Source organism: Merops nubicus, unplaced genomic scaffold, assembly GCF_000691845.1.
Source record: "Merops nubicus isolate BGI_N331 unplaced genomic scaffold, ASM69184v1 scaffold23103, whole genome shotgun sequence".
In the NCBI taxonomy this organism is placed as follows: domain Eukaryota; kingdom Metazoa; phylum Chordata; class Aves; order Coraciiformes; family Meropidae; genus Merops; species Merops nubicus.
Window position 1 is genome coordinate 1 of NW_008599905.1, and position 12,059 is coordinate 12,059.

Genomic DNA, 12,059 nt, shown 5'->3' on the forward strand with positions numbered 1-12,059 from the left:
CCCTGCTGCGACACTTCCTGGTCACTCTGGAGATGCATTTCTGAAAGGAAAGAATGGATTTTTCAACCAGAATGAGACAGTGAAGATGATTTTTGGATTAACAACAGGGCACAGGGGAGGTGAGAAAGAAGCAATGGGAAAGATTCAAAATGAGTTTGTTAAAATGATGCAACACCAAGGCAATGTTAGGAGAATCTCCCTGCTAAGTTTCCTAGGTTTTACAGAGGTGGAAGTAATATCTTCCTCATACTGCTGAAGACTCCCTGTTTTGAATAGGTCCTCAATGCAGAGTTTTTCTAGTGGGTGGTAACAAATTGAAACAGAAATACTGAGATTTTTCCTCTGTATATAGTCCGTTTTTACTGGCGTATGTGAACTTGTGTAGTTGAGAACTTCGGTGTAGCATAGGCCCTTTCTTTCCCACTCTGTATTGTCTGCTTATACTGGTTAAAGGAAGAAAAGCTATTGTGAACATTAGAACATGCTGACATCTTTCATTTTAGGAGCTGGGCAAACAACTCAAGTGCAGGTATTATCCACCTAATACTCATCCAGTGACTGTGGATTCTATTTTGAATATTTCTTCAGATCAGATTGAAAGGAGGATAATATTGTCACTGTGTTCAACTGTGATTAAAATAACTAATTTTTTTCCCCCTCCTATATTTATGATTTGGAAATTCTTATTTTTTTATAATGCATGTACAAATTATTTCAGGTGTAAAAATCCTCATTTTTTTAGTCTATACCTATTAAAAATCTAAGTATTCTTGGAATTCTTCCAGTCTGCAGAGTCCATTAGAAACATGTCTATTTTCCATCCTTTTTTGTATGCCTATTTTTGGAGCTGCAATCAAAGGCACTCTTGCGTACCTTGAGTAGTAGGGAGAAGAGGGAGAGCGGTAAAGTGTTATGCTGGAACAGGAACAGATGCACTGAAGTACTTAACTCGTGAAAGTATGGTGGATTTGGAGACCTTGCTTAACATAGGGAAGTTGTATTTTCAAAACAACGTATCCAGACTTTCTCAAATGTAAATGTTTTTCTTGTGTTTTGGAAATGTAGGTAAATGTTATGGCCCAGTGTAGTTCTTATGTAATAGAAATGCTATCTCTTTTTTTTTTTTTTTTTTTTTTTTTTTTTTTCTGCATGTACCAATTTGGATCAGCATTTGCAGTTGTTTGTTGTGGGGTTTGATTTGTGAGCATAGAAGTAAGCATTCTCATTGCCACCATCTGTTGCGTATAGTTCTGTTTGAGTTAAGATGTTTTCTCACTAGTGCAGAATGACTGTGTTGATGTAAAGTCTTCCAAAACTTCTCCTGGAACTTCAATTTCTTTACAGTTCATGGAATCCCACTGCAGTTTTACAGACCAATATTGCATTTGTGGGCAGATCATCGCGTGTTTATGTGCATTGCTGGGGGAGGTGTAACAAGATCTTAAATCTTAAAACAAAAAAGTTAGTTGTTCATAGATTATCTTCCCAAACTGACTTTTATCTAAGAAAACTATTGACAAGTTTTCTATTCCCAACCATAGAACAGTTTGGGCTGGCAATGACCTTAAAAAACACCTGGTTCCAACATCTCTGCCATAGGCAGGGACATCTTCAACCAGATCAGGTTGCTCAGAGCCCCATCCAGGGTGGCCTTGAACAGTTCCAGGGAGGGGGCAACTACAGCTTCTTTGGCAGCCTCTCCAGAATGCTTGAATTGCTGCCTTCTGCCAGTTCCCCAGCTTTTCTGTTTGATGGTTTTCACATTAGTTGCCATCACTCCCAAAGCTGGGACATGATCTAACTGGGAGTTCACATGCTTTGACCTGATGGGTGCAAGCTGAAGCTGAAGCCAGCAGAGATGATGTTGCTGCCTGTTGGGTACATAGGCAGTTATGAAACCACTGGGCATTGTGTAAAAGAGTGAGCTGGAGTAACATCGGTGCTTGTGCTCAGTGTCCCTTTTGTTTCTTGATGTCTTAAGCTTCTGTGTAGAACTTCCAAGGCTTTTTATACCTTGCACTTGAATGCAGATCAAAAAGAGAAGACAGTAACCACTGAAACACCAGCTTCTCAACTTCATTTCTATACTATGTTACAGAGCAAGAGCGGGTACTTTTATTCTGTTCCATCCAAACTGGATAAAGCTGAATGTGCAGCCTTGATACATGCACGTATGTGTGCATATAACTATATTTTTGGTTATCAAAGGGTAGCAGGGTTTTTTGGTTTTTGTTTGGGTTTTTTTGTTGTTTGTTTTAATCCAAGTTTTGTATGTTATAGTCCTTTGTTTGCATTTACCCTTCATGTCTGTTGTCCTCTGGTTAGATTTCTGTAGCAATGTAATACTTCCTTTTATGTTGGAATTTTCTCTTGTTTAAAGTAGTAGGTTCCAGCCTGTTTACCATTTGCTTTGTTATTAAGTGACTGTACCGTGGGGAATGTCTGGGTTCAAAGTCGGTCTCTGAAAGCTTGAATTACCGGAAGGGAATTACTGACTGTGTAAGCATGTCCTTATTAGTTTAAAAATGAAATTAATGTTAAGTCTGTTTGCTTAGCTATACAGATTAACAGAAGGTACTGTTTCTTTTATTTTATAGTGGCGTTTATTTTCAACTGGATTGGATTTTGTTTATCCTTCTGTATAACAAATACCATAGCTGGAAGGTATGGTGCAATCTGTGGATTTGGTCTGTCCCTGATCAAATGGATTCTCATTGTACGGGTATGTTTCTTGATTCACGCTCTACACACTCTGTTTGTAGAACCAAACTATAACAATTTATTCAAGGATATATAATAATGGAATTAGAAATCAGTGTGTTAAATTCCAGTGCTTAACAGAGTGCCTAGAGTTTTCTTTGACTTCCACTTCAGTAGAGAATTTACTTGCTATATTTTCGTAGGTGCTTGCTAATGATGCTTAATCTGTTTTTATCTGATATAGCATTTATTATTCATCTGTCCACCAAAATAATGGCAGAATGCCTCATTCTTTGTACAAATATTTAAAAGCATACAAAAGTGGAGCAAGATCTATAAATGGCTCAACCTGTTGCAGGGGGAATCAGAAAAGACTTCTCCCTTGTATCTGATTCTTTTATTCACTGTAAGATACTTACTGAATCAAAACAAAATTGAATATGAAGTTAATCACATTTTTACCATCTTAGATGCTCAATTTCTTGATATTTTCACTGCAAGACTAGGTACTTTTCAGAAAGGTGTATTAACCAAATGGAAGTTACTTAGCTGACTAAACTACATGAAGCGTAATGCTTCTTTCTGAACTTGAATTCTACATGTCCACAAGACCCAACATTTAAAATCTCATCTCATCTAATGAAGAAAGAGGTCTTGGATAACTTAGTCATCTTTTATGCCCTGCCATCTCTGAATTATTCCTTGTGGGTTTTGTTTGTTTTTTTTTTTTTTTTTTTCCCCCGTATGTGTGCTAGTAACTTAACTTGATTTGGTCTTAGCACAATAGTACAAGGTGTGCAGAGAGAAGAGATTGCATGGTTCTTCCTGGACATGTCCTGCATCCTTCTTAGAGCTGAGGGTGTTTTTGGGGTGGGTTTTGTGTTTTGCTTGTTTTTCTGATTTTTTTCTTAAGGGCAGGGGAATGCTACAGGACCAGATGTGATTAGGGAGTATTTAGTTGGAATTCAGGGTTTGGGATGGAATTTATCTTAAGGGAGCAAGAAGACATGAGTTTTTCAACTGTGCATTTTTTGGGGATATTTTCAGCTTCCCTTGAGGCATACTAAACAGAGGGCAGAACTTGCTCATTGTCAGTTTTATAATTCCTATCTACTTGAAAAAGTGTTCATAACAAAACCAAATTTAATATATGTTAAACTTCCTTGAAGAGCTAATGTGTTCCAGACTATATTTCAGTTCTTGTATATAATCTCTCACTAATTCTAAAATACTAGAGCTGACCAATTCCAAAATGTGAAGATTATCATCTTCCTGTGTTGTTTCCCTTTATAGAGACAAGTGCAGAAAGCTCACAAGGTGTATGCCAACAATTTTGTTACACTGGTGACACACAAACATGCATGTGTGCACAAAATTGTTCAATTCCTTTGTTTCAGGCTCCTCTGAAGGCTTGTGCTGCCCTTTCTCACTTGGTCAGTGGTACAAAACTTTGTAGTGTGTAAGCAGTCTGAGTTCATATATGCTCCCTCTGCATCAGTTTTTACTGGAGAGAGTAGGAGGAAAAAAAAAAAAAAAAAAAAACCAAGTGTAATTCTGCTGTTGGGGAAATTCTGCAGTCATGGCTACTTCTGCCTAAAAAAAAAAATAATGTGAGAGTAATGCATATAGGCCACTATTTGATTGCTGGTTTTAGTAAATCTTTTCAATTCAATCAATTTCTAACCTTTAAAAAAAGTGTATTGGTATATATGTTTAGAGAATTGAAAAAACTGTCAGGTGAGATGAGATTAATAATGTTTTCAACTTCCTTGGAATTGAGTATTCATGTGATACTTTAATGAAGTGTCAAAATACAAAATGCTTACTCTGCTGAACATAGAAATGCTAGGGGTAATGTAAATACCTGTTCTTCAGTTCAACTTAGCAATTTTGTTTCTTGATATGTTTTTCTTGGATTGTTCATAGAAATGAATACAGCGCAGGATTAAACCTTTAAAGAATTTACATGATTTGGCTTTATTCTGGAGAAAACATGTGGATGTCAGTGCACAGTTACTTGAAGGAAAAAAAAACAACAAACCTACTAATATATATAGTGTTCTTTGGAATTTATCTGGTTGTGTGTGTGAAGACTCAGGCTGTTCTCTTTACCTTTTTTCTTTTTTTTTGTTTTTTTTGGAGCAAACTGAATTACGTGCCTGAACTATGTGATTTCTTGGTTGACACTACTGAAAGGTCCAAGAATTGGCAAATGAGCAGCACTGTGGCAGGTTGCAGTAAACATACTGAATGATAGTAGCATGGGAAGGACATGGAAAGCATGTAGAGCTACTAAATAGGTTATTTTATTCCTTCTGGCAACTTTTCACGCATCTCCCCATTCTTCTCATGTGAGTTTTGGAGACATTTGATTAGCCTTTTCATCAGTGAAGCATGCAGTCTGGAGTCTGGTAAAGGCACAGATACCTGTCTCCAGTACCATCACACCCTGCCCTCCAGCTGCCTCCCACATCACAGGGAGGACAAAACTGTCTACCATGGTCACTAACAGGAACAGTTGAAATGCCACTTCAAGGTTCATTTAGTTGCGTTCAGCTCACTGCTGGGAGCTGAATGCTGGTTGGAAAATGAAAAGACTTTAATGAGTTGGGGGTCTTTATGGGGCCGGTATTCTTGGCAGCGATTAACAGTAGGGGGTATACAGAAGGTCAAAAGCTCTTCTTTTGAGGGGTCAGCAGAACATCCCTGTCTGATAAGATTAAACTAATGTGGCTTTTGGTGTTAATATCTAAAGCAGCAGGCTGCTGTAATGTGTTTGGGATGGCAGGCATTGGGGGGAAAAAAAAGAAAATTGAGAGTGGCGATTCATTGTAATAGAGAATGTCAAATGATTCTGGCAAGTAGTGCAAGTTTGGATTTTTTTTATATATATATATACACTTTTTTTAGAGATTTTAAAATAAATTTGCCAAAGACCAGCTGACACTGGAAGTGTTGTGTCTTAAACTACTGCACAAATACCAGTTTTTCATTTTAGTTGAAAATATTGTTTTTATTTAAATTTGCTTTTTCCTCTGCGCTTTGTGTGTTTGCTTAGTGCATTAAGCGTGTCTTAGTCACCTGTCTTACTGCAACTAAGCCTTGTGTATGAATTTCAGTTTTCAGATTACTTTACTGGATATTTCAACGGACAGTACTGGCTTTGGTGGATATTTCTTGTACTTGGTAAGTGGTGATTGAAAACATTTGTGCTTAGACGTGGAAGTACTTAAAGATGAATCACGTCATTGTAAGTAAGAGTTTTGTAGCACATTTAGCTATGTGTTTTTCTTCAGCTGCTGATAGTCTTGTGTGTAGTTGTGAATACTATGGAAATAAAAATGTTATTGGTTACCATAGTGGCGTTACTGTGTGAACTGCAAACCATTCAAATAACCCTCAGCTCAAAAAATGTTCTACATACTTAATTATATGCATACCTGAGACCTGTAATTTGTGCTTTTTAAGCTGCTTCTACTGACCTAGAGGCACAGAACTGTGATGAAACTTCAGCTTTATATAGAGAACATAGCACAAGGTGATACCTCATACTTACATGTATAAACCTGTGCTAAATGTGTTAAATTTTAAGAAATGTGACTGATCCTAGGAAGGTGGATTCTGCTGTCTTGTACGCAGGTCACGAAGTGTCCTTTCCTAGTCCTTTGAAATGCACACTGCATCAGTAGTTTCTCAGTCAGAAGAGAGAATGCCTTCATGCTTTCTGATCACAGTGCTCCCATGATGTCAGCTTTCTCTTAAGAGGTCTGTGTGCCCCTGTTCAAAGCCTTACACGCATCAAACTCTGATCTTCTGTCTGGTTTTAATTAGGATATACCAAACCCCAAGCACTATACGTTTTTTTCCTGCTGTGGATTTTATGATTTGAATATGGAATCTGGAATTATTTTCTTTTATAGAAGTGCTTGCTGCTATCCATTTTATTTCCTAGCTCTGAAAGTGTAGTGAACTGTTGCTGGTTCAGTAGGTGGCACTCTTCCCTTTGAGACAATTGACTCAAATGGCTAACAGCAAATGTTAGAATGAAACCATGCATACATTTTAAAAAACAAATAAACAAAAAACCCAACCAAACATACACCTACAACAGGAAACAACCAACCCAACACTGAGATCCTGACTGTTTGTAACTCATTATTTATCTCACAAGAAATGCCAGAATAAAGTTTTACCTAAAACCTAATCTGTCTGCCTTTTAGTAAGGTTCGAGGGCATTCATCAGGCTTCTTGATACTCAGCTTGCTCTGCTGGTCACTTGGTTGCTTGAGATACACAGCCACTGCAGATGTTTAGTGACAGCACCAGTGCCTTCAACACTTCCATACTCTGTTTGAGGAGATTGCATTTAAGTAGCAAGTGAAATGACTCTTTACAGGTACCAAAATCTCCAGATAAACCTTTAATTTTTAAAACAAACCCTTGTGGTACCTGAACTTGGGGTATGACACTGTATTTACTTGGATGAAGATGGTGTGTTCTTCCCATGATGTTTTTCCCCCTGCATCTATGGCAAAAGCTGTGCATTTGTGCTTCCTCTTTTTCCTAGTCTTCTGCAGCACTAGTTCAGCTGGTAGCTCACTTAGATTTAGGACAGTGTTATCTTCAACCTTAGCTGTTTGAAGTTATGGTGTTTTTTTTTTTCCTTTAACTCACAAAGTTTATAATATGCCTTGGAATTAAAGGTACTGTGAGGCATGCAGAGTGCATCCAGCAGTCAGTGATCTCTTATCTTATGAATGTTTTGCATGAAATACACCAACAGTTTTTTTAAACTGATAAAGTAGATACACCAAGATTGCTAGAACACCATAGAAGGATTTAACCCAACAGAGCTACTTAGCAGGACGTGGGGAGTATTATCAAGTCAAGGGAGCTCTGCCAGACAGATCTGTATTTCATTGTTTTGGATAACTTTCCCATTGAGAGCACATGAAGCAATGTGTCCTGTGTCTCTTCAGGAGTGAATCAACTGAGTTGGATTCTTTCTTTTGCATAGTCCTTTGGACATATTTGAGCCCACCTGTTGCCATCTTCTCTCTTCTGGTGTTCACCTCTCTATTTCTGCTCCCTTCCCTTCTTTCAATGTCTGGAAAAAATCTGCTCACGCTTCACAGAAAAGCATAGTGGTCTACGTCCAAGGAGCTGTCATCTACAGTGGACAAATTGAAGACAGAGACAATTCTTATTTTTAAATTTAAATGTTAGCCAATGTTTCTTTTTGAGGAACACAATGGAAAGTGTTTTGGTGGTGTTGTGGGTTTTTTTTTTTTTTTTTTTTTTTTTTTTTTCTTTTTTTTTTTTTTCTTTCCTAAACAGAGAAATTTAAAATATGGGTTGAACTTGATCTGGTTTGTCAACATGTGCAATGCAGAACGTATGCTTCCAGGCACCTTAAGAGATGCCTGCCCACCTTTTGCTGTTTCAGCTACTTTTCAGTTGAATGTGGGACTGTCTCTTGGAATGCCTGGGTAGCAGCTTCTGTAGCAAACTTTTGGTCCAGATCTTAGTGCTTTCTTCTCTGTGCAGAATTCACCTTAATCACAGAAATGTGTCTGGCTTAGGTCAAAGTTCCGGTTGTTAACAGAGCGTTCTCTGTGTTGGAAGCTTTTTTATGTGTCTTAATGAGGCATCAGGTTAAAAAAGCAAAAAGAAAGTGAATAAAATGGAAACTTACAACTAAGAAGTATTTACAGAAGAAGTGAACATAGGGGAAAAAAAGTTTCAATTTGGAAACAGGAAGACAAAGTGCATCGCGTAGCAAAATATCAGTGTTAACCATAGAGATTGTTTATGAAGATATAAGGTGATGAAAAGGATAAAATCCTTTGCTAACCTAGTTAAGCTTCAGTTTAGGTTTTCGTATGAACTTTTGGAATCTTTATGCATGTGTACATACACAAGCATGTCCCTTCAGGGCACCCCGTGTGTGTTGAATGAGGAGAATTGCTCTCCAGGTTCCTGTTTCTCTCCACTGGACACAGAGAGGAGATTTCAACCCCTGCTGGCTCTGTGAACATTGTTTTTTATCTGTCCAGGATCCAACTGATCTCCTGGATCCAACTGATGAATGGATTAATCTGGTGAAGTTTACTTACTGGAGAAAAATGCACCAAATTGCTGTGCCAATCCTAAAATTATGTTCATCTACTACAGTGTATTTTTGGTTTGTTGCTAGAGCACTCTGTATTATCCGATCTTTCGGGTTGTGTCTGTTTATTTTCCCTGTTTTGACTTGCAGTGGAACTATGTATTTCTGAAGGTACATTTTGTGGTTCAGGTTGTTTTCTAACGCACCAGTAACTTACTTTAAGAATTCCACGTGAGAAGAATGTGCAGCGTGATTTCTTTTTTCTTCTTGTTATGTTCTTTCATGCAGTCTTTAGCGGATGGTACTTGAACCCCGGTTGAGTGTAAAATTTCTGAAAAGCCTTCCATAAGGCTGTATCCTAATATCACAAGGTAGAAGCAGATGATTTGCGTTTTGAATATGTGAATATGATGCATAAAGTCCTCACTTTCCTTAGTATAATCTATATTTAAAAAATATTTTAATAAGATGTACGATAAGGTGTACTTAGGTTGATATACTTAATTTTGTGCATTTTTCTGCACTTTCAGGACTCCTCCTGTTCTTCCGAGGCTTTGTTAATTATCTTAAAGTCAGAAATATGTCTGAAAGCATGGCAGCTGCTCACAGAACAAGATTTTTTTTCTTGTACTGAAGGTAAGCAATTTTTAGTGATAAGATTATCTCTCCCAGGAAAACTGAGAAGAGTGACATACTTACAATAAAAATAGTCAAAATTCTATCACAAAACAGAAGTCGCATGGTTTTTGAACATCTGTCAAGAATGTTGTATATACTCTACATGGACTTGGAAGTGTCTGAAGTCTCTTGAGGTCATGAAATTTGAAAGTAAATAATGCATCTGTGTTGCCTCCCATCTTCCCTGAAGCTAATGTTCAGTAACAAAAATTAAGAGAAACCTGTTGTTTTTCCTAACCAAGAAACGGTGTCTGCTGCCTGTCAGGATCCTGCCCTTTGTGTTGGAAAACTGGCTTTAGGAGTCAACCTGTTGTGAGCACGTTAGGAAGCACTAATCTGCCCGCATATTAAATCTGATTGACATGGGTCTGGACATGCGAACAATAGATGAGTATTGTCTCTCTTTACACGACTGGATTAAGACAGTCGTGTACAAGTATGATGGTTGTGTATGCAGCAGTGTGCTTTATATATCCTTTGGGTAGCTGACTAATCGGTCTGGCACACAGCCAGACTGTTCTGGTTTTAATAACTTTTTATCCATTCGGTGCATCTATTGGCCATCACTATGCAACTTAAATCAGGCGTCTCCATTTGTGTGCAACTTAAGCTGCTTGATAAGGTGATAAATTTAAGCCTAGAAATAAGTTCTGTAGCATTTGCACCGCTCTGCAGTTTACTTAAAATGCTTAAATACTGTATTTTGATTTAACTGAGAAGCTATGCTTGCTGTAATAGAATGGATTTTCATATCTTGGTTCTCCATGATTGGTCACAAGAATTGGTCTATTAACATAGCTAACTTATTTCTTCCTAGTTTGCCATCTTGCCAAAATTGTGTGGTAAATAAATAAGGTTTATACTGCCTTTTAGTAACCAGCCTAAATTGGCAACTGCATGGCAACGCTTCCTTTTTACAGTAGTTACACATCATCCCTTGTCTTAATAATGTGGTAACCTCTTCAGAATACTGAAATTTGTGGAGAGAGGCTGAAAATACCTGTTTCCTTTCAGTACAATAAAGTTTAAAAATACTGTTTCAAAAATAATTGTTAGGACTAACTGGTGCTTTAAAACCATAGCTTGATGAGAATAATGGAAGCATAGGATAATGTGGTCTGGGATTCTTTGCTCTCCTGCAGTTAAAATTCTGCTTTGACACAGAACACTATTTAATCTAACATTAACTGAAGTTAATGAGTTGTCTTATCTGAGTTCAGTGCTTTGAATTTTTCCTTTACTTGTAAGCATCGCTGAAATGCGTAGGCTGATAGTCTGTGGAGTGTTTCGAGAGGTGGACATGTAAATTTTTTTTTTTTTTTTTTTTATTTTGGGAGCATCTTAAGTGTTGAAACAAGAAGTTCAGACTGATTGTTGTCACACTTGACTGTCCTTGTTGCATAGAGGGGTACCTTCCTCTACAGTGACTATTAGTTTTAATATGTAACAAATATTACCTCTGCAGTTACAAAATATTCTCAGGTGTTCTTTTAAAAAGATAACAAAAAACAGTAAGATTTTGCCTTTTTCCTCCCATTCTGACATAGGGGAGGAAAAGGGCTGCTGCTTTGCTGCTTCTAGGTTTAACATCAGTTAGCAACGCTGCTCCTAGTGAGTCACTGCAATGAACTGAAGTACAACTCTCTTTTCTTTACAATCTCCAGACTGCATCGAACAGACATTCCTTTCCTATACCAGTGTGAAACTTCCAGATGATCTGTAGCTCTCCGAGGTAATAGGATAGAAGACTACTAAAACCAGAAGATAAATTAGTGAAGATACGGCTTCAAAAACGAATGACAGGATGGTCTGTGTTCAAATACCAGTTCTGGTCATTCTAGTAAATACTTATAATTGCTGCCTTTTGTTTCAGCACATATGTATATGTGCTTATTAAAAAGATAGTACTGAAGTAAGAACAAACCCTGAAATTCCTTGTCACAAACTTGTATTCGCCAATATTTTATCAAATTCAAACCAATATACTGGTTTACTTCAAACTGATATTCCACTTTGAGTCCCCTGTAAATAACTCTGCATTAATGACTGTATGAATTGCTTCTTAGGAAATATGTCAAAATATATTTTGTAACAGCATATTCTCTAAATTTTGTTTAATCTTAGAGCGACATACGTATTTTTTGTTAATTGGCTATTAAGGGTATAGTTGTTACTATTAGCTGTAATTCTGGAGGTGAAGGCATTGAACTGCTTGCATCATCCTAACTTTCCTCACATGAATTATCATTAACTAGTTTGGGCTTGAGCCTGGAAGCTGTTGTTCATATGCATGGTCCCATTAAAAGACAGTTTGTTCACGTTAGCAGGGATGGGCAGCCCTAGATCTTTAGTCCCTGGTTATGCAGTTGGATCCTCGTAGGTGCACCTTTGTTCCTGGAACAGGGTACTGCAAATGTATTCTCTGGGCCATAACACTGACTCAGTTTAAGAAGTCTTGAGTTCAGTTGAAATTCAATATCCACCCTGACAGCTTCTCAAAGATAATTTGTGTGGCTATCTTACAAATCTTGTTTTAGGGTAAATACTTTGCCATTTCCTAAGAACAAACTAA

General features: G+C 37.5%; 1 long non-coding RNA gene across 1 annotated transcript; it reads left to right on the top strand.

Annotated features, from left to right (window-relative positions):
• Positions 1 to 2,597: 2,597 nt before the first annotated feature.
• LOC103770304 lies at positions 2,598 to 11,412 on the top strand. The gene is made up of 4 exons (XR_608141.1): positions 2,598 to 2,722; positions 5,820 to 5,886; positions 9,340 to 9,445; positions 11,152 to 11,412. It is a non-coding gene; the product is annotated as an uncharacterized LOC103770304 (long non-coding RNA).
• The last annotated feature ends 647 nt before the right edge of the window (positions 11,413 to 12,059 follow it).